Consider the following 20,488-nt stretch of genomic DNA (forward strand, 5'->3'; position numbering starts at 1 on the left):
GCACTTACACTTCAGGAACAAAAGCACAAGAGCAGCTAGGAAGCTCTGTTAGATTCTCTTTTGAATCTTGGATCTGGGGGTTGATGAATCTCACTGAATTGGGGGACTTTTGAAACACTGGTCTTTGAAATATTTTTTCTACACCATTCTTTTTCTCCTCTTCTTTTGGGCCACCAAATACACATATATTAGACCACTTGATATTGTCCCACGGGTCACCGAGACTTTGTTCATCTTTTTCAATCACTTTCTCCCTATACTTCATTTGAATAATTCCTACTGTTGTCTTCAAGCTGACTCTCCTGTATTTGGCAGTTCCAGTCTGCGATTAAGTGTGACTCATGAATATTTCTGATTTCTGATAATCCTTAACCCTAGGCTTACTTGTAAGACATGGTCCTTTTGGGTTTCAACAGAAAGCTTCAACAACTACCTAGAGTAGTTAAATTCATAGAGACAGAAAGTAGAATGGCGGTTGCCAGGGGCTTGGGGGAGGGGATAATGGGGAGCTAGTGTTTAATGGGTACAGAGTGTCAGTTTGAGTAGAAGGAAAGTTTTGGAGATGGATAGTGGTGACGGTTGCACAAAAATGTGACTGCAGTTCATGCCACTGAACTGTACACTTAAAAATGGTGAAAATGGAGCCAGCCCTGATGGCCTAGTGGTCAAAGTTCGGTGCTCACTGCTTCAGTGGCCCTGGTTCGCTTCCCGGTTACGGAACCACACCACCCATCTGTCAGTTGCCATACTGTGGTGGCAGCTCACACAGAAGAAGTAGAACGACTTACAACTAGGATATACAACCATGCACTGGGACTTTGGGGAGGAAAACAAAAAAAGAGGTGTTTTGGCAACAGAAGTTAGCTTAGGGCAAATCTTTTCCTGCAAAAAAAAAAAATGGTGGAAATGGTAAATTTTGGGTTATGTATATTTCAACACACACACACAAAAGTAGAGAGTGGAGGTAACTGATGAAGCGACGCAGAACAGGCCAGTGACTGGAATGCACATGGTAGGGTGTGGGGAGGGGAACAGCAGCCAAACGGGGAGCAAACCATCCCTTGGATCCCCAAGTGGCTTGCGTCTTGTAACTGACTAGTACTGCGAAGGGGAGGAGTAAGACACGGGGCTGAAGCTTACTGCCTTCACCACCACTCTCACATAGCAGCCATGTGGTGGCCTGACTTGCAACCCCCAGAAAAATTGCAGGAGTTCTTCAAAGGAACTGAATGCCTCAAAACGTCCACAGTCTGTCCTGTAGAGGCCAGTTAAACGTCTAGAGAGCAGCTTCCCACCCGATCACCCTAATGAAGCCCTTCAGGCAGCGAGTCCGCTACGAAGACAGAGGCCCCATCACAGAGGGTTCACATTCTCCTACTTTCATACTCCAGTGGTCACCAGACTTTGGCGAAAGGCTCCAACACAGACAGCGCACTCCAAGAGAAGCAAACAAAAACATAACCGAGAGGCAAGGAGCGTCTTCACATTACGGAGCGGTCAGCACAGCAAACACCCGTCAGAAGGGCACTCCTGAGACATAACAGGCCCACCTTACACTGTATACAGCCTGGACCTCAATGCCGCATGGAGGAAATAACAACTCAGGAACGGGAAAGAACTTTAAAATATCTCTACGTACTTGCCCTGTGAGATGAACTTTTATTTAGCATAGCTGGAAATTGATAAGGTCTAAAATAGATGAATGAAGAACTGCTGACGTAAGCATTCTATGGAGAACAAAGATAACGACTAGGAGAAACAGCTGAAAGAGTTAACAGTGGTTGCTTCCTTAAAACCGCAGCTGGGGAAGCGGCTGGGGAGATGGCCGTGCTTCCTGAGCCCTCCTGCGTGATTTGATGGTTAACCATGTGCATGCATTAGTGCTACTAAGACTTCTTTTTTTTTTTTTTTAATTTTCAAAGAAAATGACTGGAAGGTTTTTTTCTTCTGTAGCATTTTTTTCATTCCGGAATTTTCCAATTAAGCTTTTGGCTAAACACATACATATGATAATGATAATTATTCAGGAATCCGGAGGCTTCTAAAAACATTGTGTGCCATTAGAGTAATCAAGCTCAGCTCTAACACATCTTGGCTTTTCAGGATAATTACACGACACTGGAGGCCCAGATGGGGTGAATGAGAAAGCCATGGGTGTCTGCCATATAGTAACAAGAAAACATCACACAGAACTACTCAACTGGCAATTGAAATTTGGGTGTTAACTTAGCACACGACAAGAAATATATCAAAATGCTTGGATTTGGAGCAAAAGGTTTCACTTTAAAAACGAAAAATAAAACCCAGGGGTAGCTGTGAAGTCCTCCAAAACTCATTTTAGGCATTCATGTACTAAAATAGAAACCCTAACGCAGAGTAGTTCCCGCTATAACTTCACTTATTTTAAATGATCACCTCAGATTGAGAGTACGTTTGTTTAAAATTCACGAAATATTTAAAAAACACTTCCCCATCAGTTTACCTGACACAGAAGTGCTGCATGTCTACTCTGTGCGAGGACCTGACGGTGCCGAGAACGCAATACTGGAAAGGCACACAGTCCCTGATCTCAGCAGACCTGAGACTAGCACAGAACAGGACCTGAGAGGAAAAGGCGGTTCGGGGTGGGGCGACTGGCAGGGACAGACGGTGCCTTTCAACACACTCCTCCAAGGCCCTGGGAGAGGCAGGGACCCTTGGGCTGTGGCACCGGGGCATGGGCCTCCTCTGCCCACGTCTTAGGGAAGGCACCGGTCCCGGGGTCGGTAGATTTGCAGTTGACCTGACCGTCCTTGGAGCGGGACTCGGAGGAGCTTCATCGCCACCCTCCCCCACACACACACCGCATTTCCTGAGATCCCTTCCGCCCCCCAATCTGACCCGGTTCCCACCCACCGCGGTCCAGACACACATCCACAGATGCGTCCACCGACGCGGTCCAGACACGCGTCTCGCCACCCGGGAAGGCTGCCACGGGGCTGGCGGTGATGGTGGCAGTTGGGTGGAGGCTGGGGCGGCGGCGGAGGCAGCCACCCAGAGATCTGGGATCTCCAGGACCATTGGAGGGGAAGGTGGGGGCGCCCTGCACGCCTGGTCCCCTCGCCCTTCCTTCCTTCCTCCTCTCCCCAGGCCCCGACCCCCACGGACCACCCTCTCCCGGAGCCCAGCTTCCCAGCCTTGAAGCCGGCCAATCAACTGCGCACGCGCAGGCCGTCGGCCCCTTCTGCTCACAATGCCCACCCCGTTGCTAAGTGACGTGAGCGCGAGGCTCTGAGGGAGCGGGCGCGCCCTCTGGTGGTGCCTAGGCACAGGCACAGGCTGTGGCCAGTGCTTCCTCAAGGCGGCTCTGGCCCCTGTTTTCTTGTGGGTCCTTCAGACCGTTGGACGGATGGAAGGAGCAAGGCAGGAAGGGAACAAAGACAGAAGGAAGATAGGAAGGTAAGAAGGATGGAATGTAGGAAGTTAGCTAAAAAAGAAGAAGGGAAAGATGGATAGAGAGATGAATGGGTGTTGGGGCTCGCAAGAGTAGGGGAAAGCCGGGCAGGGGCCTGGCTGACGAAGCAGCATCCAGAGCCAGGCGGTGGGATCCCTTCCTCAAGTCAGCCTGGAGGCTGTGCCTGGGACTGTCTGCCACACCCTCCAAGGGGTCTGCCCTGTGAACCCAAGAGGGGACTGCCTGTGTGCCTCTGGGTGGCTTTGCTGGCTCAGGGGCTTCGGCACCCGGTGACGCAGGCCGAGCCCAGGGAGCCGCCCGTCCCCGTGGAGGGATGAAACTTGCCCGCTGGGCCTGGGCGCCCTGCCATCCCCATTCTTCCCAGTGACTTTGTGCCTGAATTGCTGTGTTTGTGTCGTTGAGTGTAATTTTTTTTTCTTTTTTCTTTTTTTTGGTCCAGGTGATATATTTTAGTACGGTTTTCCAGCGTGTTACTTAAATCTAGAACGAAGTTTAGGAAAACACAGGAATGGACATGTGACACTTTACTGGTAAAATCTGTCGCGTTTGGATTCCTATTCATCTCCTATATTTTCATTGTTCTTTAGGGAATCAAATAGAGACCTCTATGTTTCACTGCGAACTCCCGAGTTGAATATCCTTTGTCATAGTTAGAAAGCGCAATATTTAAATGTTTTGTGTACACCTTGTACCAGTTACCAGTTTGTTTCCTCACTGCCCTAACTCCATCTTTCCTTGTTCTGCTTTGCGATATGGAAGGTAACCCTGTAGGTGTTTCTTTGTTGACAGCTGGGTCAACGGGCGCTTTTCAGTAGATGGGATTGGAGAGCGAGTGCGTGGAGAAGGGGTCTTCCTCCAGTTTCTGAAATGCTTTTCCATTCTTACTCTGATGGTGGTCTGCAGCCAGTGGCCTGCTGGCTACACAGGGTCATATGGTCTCCTGTGAGTTTGACAGCACTTACAGACAGCTGGGTCTGTCAACGGACTAACCTTCCAGAGATTTCACTAGCACACTCCCAACGCTCCTTCCCCCTTTCAAGAGGCTTCCTTGCACGTTCTGTAGATCTTTTGTCTTCTTGAACATAGGAAGTTTTATTTGTAACAGCTTATTTAACAACCTTTTCTATGAATTCTATCAACTGTATAATTTCTTGGAATTCTAGCCACTTTGGCTTTCCTAAGTTCTCAACTCTTCAATTCAGGGCAGCTAGCTTACCCTTTTCTCTCCTGTGCTGTGGCCCGAAAAGTGTCTGCAGGCAGGACACCAGGGCAATCCCAGGACTCACTTCTTTTCTCCTCCTCTCATGAATCCTTCTTCTGATTGGCCTGTTTTCAACTGTTGTTTTATTTGTTTTTTCCAGTTTTTTCTTTGTTGAAGGCAGCAAAGGTAAATCTGGTCCTTGTTACTCCATCGTGGTTGGAGTGGCAGTCCACTTCTTCTTTTTTAATACTACCAATTAGATAGTATTATGATAATTAATATTTTTAAGAAGTGCTTGTTTGCCCTCACAGACATGTTTCCCATTGTTGGTCACCATTCTTTGTTGCTCATTAGGTTGTCCTTCTAGGATAATTTTCATTCTTCCTGAAGAGCATCCGTTTGAGGTTCGTTTAGTGAAGTCTTGGTGGTGAACTCTTGTTTTTATTGGTAAATATTTTATCATCATTCTGAAAGATACATTTCCTAGATGCCAAGTTCTGGGTTTTCACCTCAACCCTGTAAAGACATTATCTTGCTGCCTTCTGGCTTCCATTTGTTGCCGTTGAGCCGTCTGCTTCCCAAAGTCTAGGCTATTTTGGAGCCGAAAGGGACTCTGGGTATTGATGGGCCAGGTTCCTCGTGTTAACGCCCATGCTGAAGATTAGAACCTCTAGGCTCAGAACTGCCCCCAGGTCACACAATCTGACAGTTGGGGACTGGGACCCGCGCCCCAGTGCTCTGAGTTTCAGGCCTCAGCTAGCCCAGTTTCTTAACCAAATTTGCGTGTCTTTGGCCCAGAGAGGTAGGGAGGGGTCCTGGAGCTTCTGTCTCCTCATCTGTGAAACAGGGTCAAACACAGACCCTCCCTGTATAGCTGGAGGTTACATAGATATGGCCCAACCCACGGGATGCCACCCACTGGTAGGAATGTGAACATGGGAGGTGGAGGAAGGGCTAGACCATTGAGAGTCCCCAGAGGCAGGGGTGAGAGGCGAAGGGCGTAGAGGCGGAGCTTCAGACGCCAGAGGAGGGAATTCAAGAATTTGGGGCGGGGCTTGAAGTTTGAAGCTTTTAGATGTGCAGCTGGCAGTTGCCTGGGCCCGGAGAAGCCGCGAACGGGATTGTGTGAGAAGCTGGCCCCACCTTGGCAGCCCTGGTTGGATGCAGCGAGTCACAGAGGCGGGGCCGGGGCTCGGGGGCGGGGCCTGGGAGGGGCGGGGCCCGAGAGGGGCGGGGCTGGGCGCTGGGCGGGGCCTGAGGGGGCGGGGCTAGCGGCTGCCGGCGGCCCTCCCGCACTGGTGCTGAGTGTGGGGCAGGAGGTAGTGGCGGTTGGCGGTGTCCTGGGGTGGAGGGGGCTTGGAGGAGGTGGCCTCGACTCAAGTGCTGCAGCCCTGGTAGGTTTCTTAGTCGCTCTAAAATATTGCATCCCACTGTTCTCATCTGGCAGAACTTTCTCCTAACACCTGAGCCTGCTGGAATAGACAGAGACACGACTGAAAATAAGAGGTTGCTTTGTACCGTCCGTTCAACTCTGAAGGCTGGTAGACACCTGTTCAATATTAATTCACTTTCTGCATCCCCTGCAAAACTAAAGAAATGGGAAAAAATCTGTTTTGGACTTGATTTTGTATGTTTAAGAAGACATTTAAAGAAACTGGCGTTCACCAGCATCTCTTGTGTGCCACACCCTGCTCTGGGCTCCCAGGGACGCTGGTGAACGAGACGCATCTCTGTAAGAAAAAAAAAAAAAAAGAAACTGGGATTTGTTTGTTTGGCTTGTCGTAGTTATATCATTTGGACATGAAGCCTAATAGTGACGTTGGATCTGAGAAATTGCATAAATAAGTAGAAAAAACGTGAAATAAAATGGAGAGTTGTGTTGTCTGTTAGGCCTCAAAGTGCAGCATTTTGTGGCAGGTTATGGTCATTTATACTGAGGATTGAGCAGTTTGGTATAAAAAGATTTTTTTTAGAAAGATTTTATTTTTCCTTTTTCGCCCCAAAGCCCCCGGGTACATAGTTGTGTATTTTTAGATTTTTTTATTGTTTTCCTTTTTTTTCCCCAAAGCCCCCCAGTACATAGTTGTATATTCTTAGTTGTGGGTCCTTCTAGTTGTGGCACGTGGGATGCCGCCTCAGCGAGGCTCGATGAGCGGTGCCATGTCCGCGCCCAGGATTATGAACCTACGAAACACTGGGCCGCCTGCAGCAGAGCGCACGACCTTAACCACTTGGCCACCGGGCTGGCCCCCATAGTTGTGTATTTTTAGTTGTGAGTCCTTCTAGTTGTGGTATGTGGGATGCCGCCTCAGCCTTGCCTGATGTGTGGTGCCATGCGGGCGCCCAGGATTCGAACCGGGGAAACCCTGGGCTGCCTAAACAGAGTGTGCGAACTTAACCACTCGGCTACGGGGCCGGCCCCCTAAAAAGATTTTTTTTTTGACAAATCCAGAATGTACTTTGTATTTATTTTTAATTATTTGCGGAAGGAACATTGCTGCCTGATGAATTTGAATATTAGAACATTTTCTTCACTGGGACATGCCAGTGAACTATCACTGCAGACCCAATGTTGATCTTCTGTTACTTTGCCTGCAGATTGCTGTAATCAGCGTTTATGTCTTTATATGTCTCCGTAGTTTATATGGAGTTTATGAAGAGATTCAGGGTAGGCAAATAGCCTTTTTCAAAACACTGTTGGCTTTTTGGAATTTAAATGTTTTGCTTCGTGCATCTCTGATCCACTCTAACCATCAGAGGAGTTACTTTAATGCCTATGAAATAGAGTGTTCAGATAAACGATCAGTTCTCAGTTATATACCTGGGAATGTGCAAACTTCAATTCTTAATCATTGCAAAATAGTTATTTCTTAATATCTTGATTTGTCACAACTGGTGCTTTAGAAATAGGTATTGTTAAGTGGGCCATTGAACCTTTGACTCTATTCAATATTCCTTTCTGAGAGCTTAGTTTGTATTTCCATCATGCATAATAGACATGTTTTTAAATTATAACAGCTTTATTAGCATGTAATTCACATACCATAAAATTCACCCATTTAGTGTACAGTTCAATGATTTTTAGTATATTCACAGACTTGTGTACCATTACCACAATCAGTTTTAGAACATTTTAATCATCTCCCCCAAAGAAATCCCAAACCTGTTAGTGCTCCCTATTTCCTCCCAAATCCTTCTTCCTTAGGCAACCACCAACTTACTTTCTGCCTCTAAGGATTTACTTATTTTGGCCATTTTATATAAACTGAATCATACAACATGTGGTCTTTTGTGACTGGCTTTTTCATTTAGCATAATGTTCTCAGGATTCATCCGTGTTGTAGCATGTATCAGTATTTCGTTCCTGTTTATTGCCCAATACTCCGTTGTATGGCTATACCACATTTTATCCATTCCAGTTGATGAGCATTTGAGCTGTTTCTACTTTTGGCTATCACAAATAGTGCCGCTGTGAACATGCATGTACAAGTTTTTGCATGGACCTGTGTTTTTGTTTCTTTTGGGTATCTACCTAGAGTTGAATTGTTGGGTCATACAGTAACTCTGTGGTTGAGCTTTTGAAGAACTACTAAACTGTTTTCCAGAGCACCCACACTTCTCTTACATTTCCACCTGTAGTGTATGGGGGTCCAATTTCTCCACCTCCTCGTCAGTACTGGTTATCGTCTGTCCTTTTGTTTGTAGCTGTCCTATTGTGTGTGAAGTGGTATCTCATTGTGGTTTTGGTTTGCCTCTTCCTGATGGCTAATGACATTCATGAGCTGGTGGGCTGGTTATATATCTTTTTGAGGCGATATCTAGCAAGCTTCTTTGCCCATTTTTAATTGGGTTATTTGTCTTTTTGTTATTGAATAGTAATAGTTCTGTGTGTATTATAGGTAAAAGTTTCTTATTGGATATATGCTTGGCAAAAATCCTTTCCCATTCAGTAGGTTGTCTTTTCCACTTTCTTCAAGGTGTCCTTTGAAGCACAAAGGTTTTTAATTTTGATGGTGTTCAGCATATGCATGATGGAGTTGTCTTGGGGCTGCTGTAACAAAATCCCATAGCTCAAACATGTGTGGCTTACAAACAGCGGAAATTTATTTCTTACAGTTCTGGAGGCTGGAAGTCCGAGGTCAGGGTGCCAGCAGGGTCAGGTTCTGGGGAAGGCCCTCTTTCAGGTTGCACACTGCCAACTTCTCGCTGTGCCCTCACATGGCAGGAGGGGTGAGGGAGCTCTCTGGGGCCTTCTTTATGACAACACTAATCCTATTCACGAGGGCTCCCAATACCCTCATGGGGATTAGGATTTCAAAATATGGATTATGGGGACTCACAAACATTCAGACCATAGCAAAAGTCTTACTAGTTAGAAATCAGTGAGGTCTTAAACCACATCCTCATCAATATTTTTGTTATATAAATTAAAAGCCAAACATAAAAGAGAAGCTTAGGGAAATATTTGAATTAGTTCCTTTTAAGATGTGTATAGATCAAAATGGGCTCATTGGGGGCCATATTATTCCCCTGTTCAGATCGTTTAATGATTCCCCACCTCACTGCCGACAGAAGAAGGTTCAGACTTCTTAATACAGATCAAGACAGTCTCTGATTTCTGCCTACCCTCTCTCCTTTCTGTGTCTTCATTTCCGGTGCGTTTCCCTGAAAACCTCCCAGTCCTCAAAGCCTTCAGATCTTCCTGTGATGCTGCTGTTCCTCCAGCCTCTTTCTATTTGCTGAATCCCACTTGTCTGTTGGGATCTAGGTCATGAGGCATTTCCTGCATGAACCTTCCTTTCCACACAGGCAGACATTGTTCCTGCTCTCACACAGCATACATCCATCGCTACTGTCTCCTACAAGGAACTGGACCTGAACCTGACCTCACAGTCCGATAGGCAGAAGGCAGACACCTACAAGGCAGAATATCAGAGAGAGAAACTCACATAGTAGGCAGACCATGCCGACAGTTCCCTCCCTAGTTCTTAGTGGACATTTGTTTAATGAATAGTTATTTAATAAATTAACTAGAAAGATGCTGAAGTCAGTGTGTTTCTCTGATTACCGTTCACATCTTGGTTGCCTATGTTAAAATTACATGAAGTACAGGAGTGATTCCCCTCTGCCTTTCTGGCATCCAAGGCCAGGTCTTGCCAAAAAATTACTCAAGTGTGAAACTGAGTCTTTTTCCTAGAGGAGAACATCCTTGTCCAGGTTCTTTTCTGCTGATGAACAATAACAACTGACACACACACTTGTCAGTAGGGCATATGGCCAGAAAACACACAACTAGCACATTTTACCCACACAAAATGCACCCAGGGTACTCTAAAGGTAATGTGTCTGTCAGTACTGAAACTACCTGTGCGCTCCTGATAACGAGTGTCGCTTGGGTTTTAGGGGCACGTGCTTTCTCACGTTTCATTCTTGGTTCGTACTCTCTTGTTTCTCTCAGAGCATCTGAGTATGCTTTAGTTATATTTTGTGTTCATGTGTTCATTTTTAATAATTTAATTAAAATATTTCATTTAGCATCTTCCTGAGAGTTAGGAGAAACCAGTCCGCCATTTGGGGGTACGTTTTGTTCTTTTGTATTCATTGAAGTGTTGGATTGTGGCAAGTTAGCACAGAAGGGAAGAAGGGAAATAAACTTCGTATTTCTTGTCATATTAGGCTCAACAAGTTTTTGATAACGCACCTTATATCGTTTCCTGCTCTAAGGTAGTTTCATATTTAGAGAAGCCGGGGCCGTGGGGAGCTCAGGTCTTAGAGCTGGACTGAGCTATGTTTCATTCCACTTCTCCACTTCTTACTAGCTGTGGCTGTGGTAAGTTCCCTCTCATCCCTGAGCCTCAGTTTCCTCTTCTGTAGTATGGTGATACTAAGGGCTGCCTTGTGGGGTTATGTCAAGATAGAATGAGGGAAAGTATGCACAGTGCCTAATACAGAGTAGACACTGAAAAAATGTGTTCCTCCCTGTTCGTTCTTAAATGTCTGTTAATGAAGGGAACCATATGGAATCAAGTGGACTAAGTTAAATATATTTTATTTCTGATGCTAAGCTGTTAAGGTATGAAGTTCCATTCCAACCTCAGCATTTTAGACTTTGAATCAAAGTTGAATCACTGAAGGGGAAAAAAAGGTCTCTCTAATTCTAAGATAGTGTTAAAAATTAGGCCGATTTTTCATTTATCCAGATTCAAAAAGTAGGTTCAGACAAGCTTTCCTTACTCTTCTGTCTGTCTGTATTCTGTCTGTCTGTCTATTTTACAGAAAAGGGTTACATTCCTGACAAAGGATCTCTTCAAGGTTTGGAAGGAAACTACACTGCAGTGCCCAAGATACTCATCTGGAGATGCTGTGAATGGAAGCATCGTGATAGCGTGTAATGTTCTGTGTGGGGAAAAACCTCAGTAGTTTATGAGAGGTTAAAGTAAGCCTGTCATTTGAATCTTATGTTAGTACATAAATGATTCTTCTGTTTTCTTCTCATTCAGTAATGAGAAATTTAATCAAAATAACTTAAAGATCAGAGTGAGAGAAGAAACTGGAATATAAATTGGAGTAGAAAGCCCTGTTTTTTTCTATGACTGTGAAGACAGTTATTTCACAATACATATTTTTTCCCCTTTGGTCATTCAGTCACCTATATTTCTTGTTTAAAAATTATGAATAATGAATCATATGTAGCATCCAGCATCTCACCACCTTTTTGTGAATATATAATTTTAGGGGCATTTGGGAGACTTATTTCTCAGGGTGGCAGGTCCTTGTTTATGAGGTCCACCATAGAGCTTTACAAATACAGTTGCCCGGGCTGGAGCTCACCGGTGACAAGGAATCACAGTCCCAGCGGGAAGCACCGAGCTGGCCTGCCCATTGCTTTACAGAGCGACTAGGGTCACAGGAACTGGAGAGACTTGCCCAAGATCAGGAACCTACCTGCACCCAGCCATCACCTTCCGTGTGTAGTGTGAATGCATGTTTATAGTTGATAGTGTGAACTTATAGTGTGGATTTGTTTGCTACAGTGTGAGCCTGACATGGCATTCCCTTCTTTAGTCTTTGCCCCAAAGTAACATTCCTATTCCCTTCCACCAGGTCTGGCCAACTGAGCCTACTCACATCGTTTATCTCTTTGGTTCATCACTACACTTGGTAGCTAGTACCTATATTCTTTTATATGTATTCAGGCTTTATGTGTATTAAACTATGAAACTTAGTCCAGGTTTTCAGAGAACTTAAAGTTTTTCTAGATGCATTTTTGGGAAACTTGCATAGTCTTGAAAATAGGTCTCGCATGTAATCTTTGGATAAACCTTTTGTAGATTTGATTTCCTAGTTTGGATGAAAAGTTCCTTGACAGCATTTCAGAGATCCCCTTTTTACTTCCTCAATCTTATAAAGTGACCTATAAAGTGGTAGTTGTAAGGTTTTATCTCAGACGTTTGAAAGACCAACTATCATTGCAAAAGTGACCTTGGAGTGTGTCTTGCCAGAATAATTGGCACTATTAGGCCATCTATACATGAAAACTCTCAGTTTGGACAAGGACAACACAAGTCCAGGGCTAGAACTGCACAGGTTGTAATGGGCATAACTAAAGCCCGTTAGAATTAGTAGAATTTGGTCATTGCTTCACAATGTGGTCATTCTGTTGCTGAGGAACAAAGAAAGACTGGGACACTGGGCTCCCTGTTTGGTATACGAGCCTCTCTTTCCCCATCGTGGAAGTGGATGTGTGTCCCCATGTTCCAACAACTGCTGAGGCCTTCATCCTGGAGGAGCAAGTGCACGTGGGAGAGAAAGGTCAGCAGAGCGCAGCCTTTGGGTGCGTTGTCCAGTAGGGACTCTTGACAGAATTCACAAGTCCTCTCTCCTTAGGACAAATGTCCAGTCACCATTATTTAACTCCTTCACATAAAAGATTCTTAAATTGCTCCTTATATGGTCAAGCATCCTTTTCTAATTCCTTTCATACTTAGGATCTTCAAGAATGCAGACTGATTTATTAATATATAAAAAAAACCAAATACTTCCTGAGTGTTTGGGCACTGAGTCTGAGAAACACATGGGAACTTGAGCTCTCATCTCTATTAGGCAGAGAGATTTACTAGGAGCCTAGTTACTTTAAAAGCTGGATGGTGAATCCATTTCGTGGTTAGTGGTATCTTTAGGTTAACATTGTCATGCTTGTCATTCTTGACAAGCGAGAAAGAGGCTGGAGCCACAGTTCTTTGGGATGGCATTTAATAAGATGTGTTGTCTATTTTAGAAATAGAGTAACCATTCCATAAACTCTCTTACATGGGCCACTGTTACTTTATGGTGCTATCACAGGTGACAGTAATCCAGCAGTCTTCTTTCCCCCCACGATTGCAAGTTTGATCTTCTTATGCAGGAGAGAGATGTCTTAGGTACACTAGGCTGAGTTACATTATCAAGTGGAACAAAATGATGCATCTCACCTGCAAAGGATGGTTGTGAACCATGTGGTTCTAGGAAATGCAAGTGTCTGAAAGCCCAGACACAGTTTCTATTGTGGAGGGAGTATGTATATTTGATCCCCAACTCAGGACTGGATTGCATTCAAAGTTTGACTCAGTTATTTGGAACTCAGATGGCATTTTTCATATAGATTCAGCATTATTATAAGTGGTGGGTAAGTTTCTAAGTTAGCCTACAGAAATCTGTTTAAATTACAGCATAGTTTGTTAAACTAGTCATGACAATAAATCTAATTCTGGATCTTGGGAGCTTGGAGTCATGTGAAACAGAAGTAAGGAATGAGTCATCCCCACCCCCCCCCCCAACCTCCCCAAGTGCCTCTCTATGCAGGCTCTGTGGGATTCAGAGACCCCTCCAGACCTGCCCTAGCCCTCCACTTCTACTCCTTCATCTCACTCTCATTTTGAAGCTTCCAATCCCCTGGTTAAGCTGATTTCCTTTAAATATTGGTAGCAAAGCAAATGGTTCAAATTAACTCCCACTAATGTATTAATGGGTAATCAAAGCTATTACTAGATTACCACTGTTATGCTAGACTCCCTCCATTATTGAGTGCTAGGACTACTCCAGGCTTTATTTATATTATCTTATTTGACTCATGTCATTAATATTTTTAAAAGGAGACTCCTTGTTGATAAACAGATTGTCTCTTTGACATTTTCCCACTCAGTCAGTGTAACAAGGGCAAGGGAGAAGTTCGGTGAAGGCATTTGAGGTCAGGAAGGGCCCATACAAGCAAGCTCGGGAATCAGGAAGAAGCTGCCCTGCTTCTGAAAGTTTCTTCCCATTGCCTCTAAAACCATGAATCTCAGCCCAGGAAATTGGAGGGAGATTAGAGTCATCTGGGAAGTCTTTTTCAAGCTACTCATTATCCCTTTTTATATCTTTTCATTTGGGAACCACAGCTTGAAGGTTCTTAGGTTTTGCAAAGTGGCTTGGTTTCTATGACTTTTGGGAAGTGGATCAGGGCAGTGCAATGATTGCACATTGGGGCAGCTTGCACCAACCAGAGCCAGACACTGGTCTTCTCCCTGTATTTCTGGTCCTTAATAAACTCTTACCCCAAAACCTTACCTTTCCTCAAGCAACAGGAAGCAACTGACCTCTCTTTTTTGGTTATTGCTACTTCAGAAAATTAACTTTTTATAATCCCTCCTAATCCTGTCACTAATCAGATCTGACAAGTGCATTAGGGTCTGTCTGTCCAGAATCTTTCATTGTATTGCAACCACTGCTCTTGCAAGACAAATGCATGCCTCAGTGTCCGTATCTGTACAATGAAGGATTCAGACTACAAGGTTTCCAAGAACTCTTCTCACTCAAACACTTTATGATGCGAATGAAGTGTAATAGGGATTAGGAACTTGATTTTCCAGGGCAGTTTTTTAAAAATCTTCTTTACAAGGTCTATTAGGCAAATTTAATGTTTTGACTTACTTTAAAATGTGTAAAAGTTTAAAAAAAAATTAAAAGCTCCTATATAGGCCTAAAATGTCTGATTCTTTGATGCTAAATTATACAGTGTGGACCGTGAGTTCTGTAGTTCAAAGGACAGGGCATCGGAGAATCAGTGTCTATGGGACACTGAGGGTCAAGCTGTCCCCATGCATGTACTTCCAGGGGACGTGCTCAGAACAGGTGTAATTGGGGAAGAATAGTGTAAGACGGATAGGTAGGATGGAACCACCTTGTGCAAAGTCACAATAATAGGAAATACATTTGTACAATGTATTTGAGTAAATGTGGATATAGCTTGAGTGCTAAGTTATAAAGGGAGATGAAATCTAATTACATTTTGGGTTAAATGAGTGGAAATTTTTTTGTTAGTCTATTATTTTATTTTTCCCATATGTGCTAACATATTATGACAATTATCGTCTTTTTTTTAATTATGGTAAAATGCGCATAACATAAAATTTACCATCAGTCATTTTTAATTGTAAATTTCAGTGTTATTAAGGACATTCACATCGTTGTGTAATCATTACTACCATCCATTTCCAGAACTCTTTTCATCTCACAAAACTGGATCTCTGTACCCATTAAACAGTAACTCCAGTTCACCCTGTCCTGTCCCTGGGGACACTGTTCTGCTTTCTGTCTCTATGACTTTGACTCTCTAAAACAAGCAGAAACTTACAAATAAATAAGGTGTGGAATTATTTTCCAGCTTGCTGGAAACTCCTGTCAGACACATGAATACTGGTACCACTGTGTTCCATGTTTCCTGAAAGCAGAGAATATCTTATATTGTTGCGCCTCCAGTTTCTAGAATGTTGCCTGGAACACAGTAGATGCCAATAAATATCAGTTGGATAACTGAATTTCAGTTTTACCTGAGAAATTTGTGATAGAGAGTGTCTTCCTGTTTTCTTAGACGACAAAAGAACAAATAAAAAGGAAGTTTCCTGTTTGGTGTAGAAGGGCGGCTAATGTAAATTTTTGCTTACTAAATTATCCTGCGATAAGCAAACCTCATAATTTTCATTCTAAATAAATATAGCAAAGTACACATGTTCATTAAAGCTCATTTTATTTGTAAAGAAAATTTTGGAGTTCTGGTTATTTAAAGCATGAATTCTGATGAAAAATAGGGTGATAAATGACATTACACTTTATAGATTTATTGCAAATCCACTTAATGGACTTCCTGAATAGATTGAAAACATTTGTAGTATGAAGTCCTCTGGCCTTGTTTTGTAGCCCCGCTTAGCAACTTTGACTTTACCAACTCATGACGAAGTAACTTCCATAATGGGAGCATGCTTTCATCTTGAGAGTCTTTGTCAAAATAAATATGGTAAGAACCATAATTTGTATCAGGGTGAGGATTTAGAGTTATAGTAGCCAGTTGAAAAAGCTGAGTTTCCCTTCAGAATCTGAGTTTCTTATCATTTGATACGTTGAATAGAAAGTGTTACCACCGTGAGTTCTCCACTGGAACGGGATGTGGAGGATTTGTCTGCAGTGGACCCTGAGGGGACCACTGGGCCCAGCACCAAAGGAATCATGAGGGCAAGTCCCTAGAGCATTTGAGTGTCTCCTGGAGCCAAAAGGACTTGATGTATTTGAGTAATTTTGACTTGAGAATAGGACAAAAACTGAGTAAGTTAAAGGAGGGTAAGTTGTGCACTATTTCAACTATTTAATGGTCTCGTCATTTGCAAGTTCATTTGCATAATATTAAAATTTGAAAAACTGCAGACTTTGGGTTTTTTTTTTTAAAGATTGGCACCTGAGCTAACATCTGTTGCCAATCTTCTTTTTTTCTTCTTCTCCTTCTCCCTAAAGCCCCCCAGTACGTAGTTGTGTATTCTAGTTGTGAGTACCTCTGCTTGTGCCGTGTGGGATGCCACCTCAGCATGGTTTGATGAGCGGTGTCATGTCCGTGCCCAGGATCCAAAGCAGCAAAACCCTGGGCCGCCAAAGCTGGGCGCTCAAACTTAACTACTCGGCCACGGGGCAAGCCCCCTGGTTTATTATTTTTTATTAGTGACTATGCTATACCAATTGGTCACAAAAATTGTTTTGTAGTTGCATTTCTGTGGGAATGTGTTATTTCTGGCAGTTTTGAGAAACGATTACAAACCATAAATGTAGTTCTTTAACAGAGTATTACGTTAATATCACTGAACTATACACTTAAAATGGTTAAGATGGTAAGTTTTATGTTACATGTATTTTATCATGATTAAAAAATACTAGGCAAAAAAGACTATTAGAATCCTCAATTTTTCTGTTATCATTCTACTCAAGATACATTTAAATGATTCTTCTGGGCTCAAAATAGCCAAAACAATTTTGAATAAGAAGAGCAAAGTTGTTAGACTCACAATTCCCAATTTCAGAACTTGCTACAGAACTAGAGTCATCAGGACAGTGTGGCACTGGCATTAGCGTAGACGTGTAGATCAATGGAATAGAATCTAAACTAGAGAAAAAAACCCTCCCATTTATGGTCAAGTGATTTTCAACAATTCCATGGGAAAAATAGTCTTTTCAACAAATGGTACTGGGATAACTGGATATCCACATGCAAAAGAATGAATTTGGACCCTTCACACCAAATATAAAAATTAACTCAAAATGGATCAAAGACCCCCTGAAAAACTCATACATTTCAATATCTTGAGTTAGGCAGGGGTTTCATAAGTATGACAACAGGGACACAAGCAACAACAAAAAATTAGATAAATTGGGCACCATTAATATGAAAAATCTTTGTGCTTCAAAGGACACCATGAAGAAAGTGGAAAGACAGCCCATCAAATGGGAGAGAATTTTTGTAAATCATATATCTGATAAGAAACTTTTATCTATAATACATTAAGAACTCTCACAACAATAACAAAAAAACCCAACATTTAAAGTGGGCAAAACATTTCTTGAAAGAAGATATACAGAAGGTCAATAAGTACTTTAAAACGTGTTCAAGTTCATTAGCTAGCAGGGAAATGCTTATCAAAATCACAATGAGGAACCACTTCACACGCAGTAGGATGACTATAATCAAAAAGACGGATCATAAATGTTGGTGAGGATGTGAAGAAATTGGAACCCTCATACGCTACTGGTGGAAATGTAAAATGTTGTTGCTGCTTTGGAAAACAAGTTGGGCAGTTCCTCAAAAGCTCAAACATAGAGTTACCATATGATCCAGCAGTTCTATTCCTAGCTATGTTCCCAAGAGAAGTGAAAATGTGTCTATGCAAACACTTGTACATGAATGTTCATAGCAGCATTATTTATAATAAACAAAAAGCGGAACAGCTCAAATGTCCATCAACTGATGAATGGATAAATGTATATTCATATGGTGGAATATTGACAATAAAAAGGAAGGAAGTACTAACACATGCAACATCATGGATGAACCTTGAAAACATTATGCAAAGTGAAAAAGCCCATCACAAAAGGCGACGTATTGTTTGATTCCATTTATATGAAATATCCAGAATAGCCAAATCTGTAGGAACAGAAAGTAGATTAGTGGTTGCCGAGGGTTGGGTGGATGGGGGGGTGAGGGCGATGGCTAGTGGGTATGGGATTTCTTCTGGGGTGATGTTCTAAAACTGTGGTCATGGTCGCTCAACTCTGAATATACTAAGAGCCATTGACTTGTACACTTTAAGTGGGTGAATTGAGTGATGTGTACCTTATATCTCAATAAAGCTGTCCAAAAGAGGTTCTTCCTGCTTTCCTCTGAGGCACAGAGAATTTATTTTTCAGTTACTATTATGCAGTCAAATTAATTTAACATGAAGAATTAAGGAATGTAATTTTCTTTTCAAATCTTTATATTTTTGGAAGGAAAATGGACTACGCTCATGGATCTAAGGCTCATAAGACTGGTATAAGCTTCTTCAAACAAGATATTCCCCAGAATACTTATTCCAAATGTTTCCTCTTGAAAGTTGGCTTTATTTTTCTATCCACTCCTAGAGTTTTTTTCCTTTAATGGTGAAATTGATCTATGGAGTTTTGTTTTTTAAAGAGCTGAGGCCTTCAGAAGTTATTGGGTGGTAGTAAAGTAAACTAAACTAAATTTTCCTCTGTGAGTTACATTCTTACAATTTCTTGTGCTCTGTTGTAGATACTGATTCTGTTTGCTTTTGTTTTCCTTTCTTCTCTTTAGAAGAGTTGTGCTGATAAGGAAATGGTTTTACCAAAAAAGATCAGGCAGACAAAATGCTTTGTCCTAAGGTGTAATAAGGTTTTAAAAGGCAAAATTTCTGTTTCTATAGAGCATCTGAAAATTCTGGAAACACTGGGAGATTTTTATTTTAAACATTGTTAGTTTCATTTTCAAATAATATATTCAATATCTTTTCTTTCAAGTTCCAGGAGCTCTTGCAGGCAAAGTACCTCAAATTTAAATCCATAGATCCAGTTATTAATCTGAAAAAATACAATAAGTAATCTAAATATTTCCCAATGTTTTCAGTCTTTTCATGCACCCTGTCTTGTAACGTGAAGGCTCTTTGGAGCTTCTTCTGAGAGGTGATGAATCTTTTCAGGACTGAAGCGCTCAGGGAATGGCGCCACCAGATGGCTGCACGAGCCAGAACCACGCTTCACCATTTCCTCCTCCACATCCCAACAGTTTAAATCCAGGTGATTTAATATCTTTCTTTTCCATTTCACTGTGATTCATCTCTGGTCTGGGCAACTGCAATAACTTCTTAACTTGCTTCCCTGAGTCCTCTGGGATGCTCCAACCGCCACATGCATTCTCCAGCAGCAGTCAATGATCTTTTTAAAATGCAAATCTGATTATGTCACACACGCAATTAAAAATTTTCAATGGCTTCTACAACTTTGCAGATAAAAATAAAACTCTTTAATATCGCTTTCAAGGTCCTGTGTCATCCAGCCTCTGCCAACCTCCCAGCCTCTTCTCAGCCTTGCCCTCTGCGCTTGAGCTGCCCCAGGCTTCTTTCGGTAGTCAAGGTTCTGAGTGTTGCTTCCTCCCGCTGCAGACCCTTCACACCTGTTGTTCCTCTTCCTTAGAACTCTCTTTTCCTCCCTTTTTGCCCAGTTAGCTTCTACTCATTCTCTCAATTTCAGCTTAAGCATTGCTTCCCTAAGTTCTCTGATTGGTTCTGTTCCCCCAATTATTGACTCCCCGAATCCTGCGTACCTCCTTCCCCTTCCCAGTACTTGTCAGAGCAGCATATTTGCATTTGTGGATTATTTGATTACTGTGTGTCTCCTCAGTAGACAGCATGCTCTGTGGGAGCAGGGGCCAGATCTGCTTGTTCACCATTGTGTCCCCAGTGCCCAGCATGGCGCCAGGTACATAGTGACAGCTCCCCAAATTGTTGTTGAATTAATTGATTGATTAATGACTAGAATTAAGGACTCAACATTCACAGTTGAGTTATGTATTATTTGTTTAAATCTGTGGATGCTAATGGCTAATTCAATTCTCAGTGATTGATGTGTGTTTTATTTGGAAAGGTGAGGGCTGGATCCCAGTGAAAGAAATGATTTTTATGTGCTTTAGATTATGAAGGAATTCTAGAAATCGTTTATGTTAGTTCCCCTGTTTTATAGTTGAAGGAACCAACAACCAGAGGACCAAGATGACTTAGGTGGGAACGTGGCTGTGTCAGCATGAACTTAGGTGTCACATATCTGACTTTCTGCTATGGTTTATACAAATGTTGCATGTGGTCTTTTTTCTTTTTTAAACAGTTTCCATTAAAGTAATTAAGTTAGGCATTTTTTGCTATTGAAATGTCACATGTATGAATCTGTTAAGGAGTTAGGTGCAGTAAAAATTTGTGATTTGGTAGGTGAACTATTCGAGTATCACTGGT

The 20,488-nt window shown here is 42.6% G+C and overlaps 1 long non-coding RNA gene across 1 annotated transcript in view; it reads left to right on the forward strand.

Annotated features, from left to right (window-relative positions):
• Nucleotides 1–3,296: 3,296 nt before the first annotated feature.
• Nucleotides 3,297–20,488, forward strand: part of LOC123281266 (uncharacterized) — a 40,969-nt gene continuing 23,777 nt past the window's right edge. The window contains exons 1-2 of the long non-coding RNA XR_006520669.2: nucleotides 3,297–3,438; nucleotides 3,894–3,984. This is a non-coding gene — a long non-coding RNA (uncharacterized lncRNA). The remainder of the gene's footprint in view (nucleotides 3,439–3,893; nucleotides 3,985–20,488) is intronic.

The sequence above is a fragment of the Equus asinus genome, chromosome 26, assembly GCF_041296235.1.
Source record: "Equus asinus isolate D_3611 breed Donkey chromosome 26, EquAss-T2T_v2, whole genome shotgun sequence".
Taxonomy (NCBI): domain Eukaryota; kingdom Metazoa; phylum Chordata; class Mammalia; order Perissodactyla; family Equidae; genus Equus; species Equus asinus.